This window comes from Choloepus didactylus, chromosome 5, assembly GCF_015220235.1.
Source record: "Choloepus didactylus isolate mChoDid1 chromosome 5, mChoDid1.pri, whole genome shotgun sequence".
In the NCBI taxonomy this organism is placed as follows: Eukaryota; Metazoa; Chordata; class Mammalia; order Pilosa; family Megalonychidae; genus Choloepus; species Choloepus didactylus.
The window spans coordinates 157,196,735-157,198,190 of record NC_051311.1 but is presented as its reverse complement, the minus strand read 5'-3'; positions in this window follow the sequence as shown (position 1 = coordinate 157,198,190).

Below are 1,456 nucleotides of genomic sequence, written 5' to 3'. Positions count from 1 at the left end.
ATTGGTAGGCATTTTCCTTTCTTATGTCTTTTCCAGTTTTTGCTACTCAGGGTTATTCTGGATATACGAAATGAGTAGGGAAGTCTTCCATCTGTCTCTATTTTCTGAAAAAGCTTGCTTTAGATTTGTATTATTTCTTTCATAAATGTTTGATAGAATTTTCTACCTGAGTCTGGAGTTTCCTTTATGGGAAGTTTTTGTTTAAAAATTCCATTACTTTAAAGGCATATAAATATTAAAATATTCTGTTACATTTTTGGCATTCTGTTTTAAAGTAATTTGCTTATGGAGTTGATATTGTTTAATTTTTTGGCATTAAATTATTCTTTATAGTCACTGATGACCTTTTTACAGTCTCTAGGATTCTTATTGATATGCTACTCTTTCATTCCTGATTTGATAATTTGAATTTTCTACACAGTTTTAGTTGATCTTTATTGCTAGGTAATATGAATTTTATTCTTCTCACAATAACTTTAGACTTTGTTAACATTCTATATTGTTTTTATGTTTTATATTTCATTAATTCCCACAATTATTTTGCTTTTTCTTTATGATTAATTTGTTTACTGCCTAGTTTCTTATATCATTTATTTAAATCTTTCACCTTTTCTAATAAAACATTTGAAGCTATGCATGTCTCTTTAAGCACTGCTTTAGTAGCATTCCATAGTTCTTGATGCACTGTTATAATTATCATTTGATTGAAAATATTTTCTAATTTCCATTGTGATTTCTTCTTTGAAAAAGATGAATTTTTAGAAATGTGTTAATTTTCAAATATTTGTGTTGTTCATAAGTATCTTATTTTTATTGCTTTCTATTTCTTTCATTTAAAATTGGATAATATATTCTGTAAGATTTCAGTCTTCAAATTTATTGAGACTTTTTTAGTAGTCTAAGATATGATGTCTCCTAGTGAACATCGCATGTGAAGTTAAAAAGAATGTATAGTCTGCAGATGTTGTCTACACTTTTTATAAATAAAAATTTAACATTAAATACTAGATCAGGGTTGTTGAAAGTGTTGCTCATATCTTCTATAATTTTAATGATTTTTTTCCTGTTTGTTCTATAAATTACTGAGAAAGGAGTATTAAAATCTCTGCCTTGTTTGTGGGTTTATCTATTTCTCCCTTCAGTTTATTTACTTTTTGCTTCATATGTATCTCTTATTAGGTGGATATACATGCATGATTGTTATGTGTTCCTAATGAATTAACCCCTTTGTCATTATTAAATATCCTTCTTTAACCATGGTAACACTCTTTTTTTTTTACTGCTATGGTAGACAGAGTTAATGCCTCCCCCAAAGAAGTCTACATAAAAATCCCCTGAACCTGAGAATATGTTATATGGTGAAAGGCTTTGTAGATGTGATTAAGTTAAAGATCTTGAGATGAGGCAAATGTCCTTGAGTATCAGGGGGAGACATGACTATGGAAGAATGATCAGA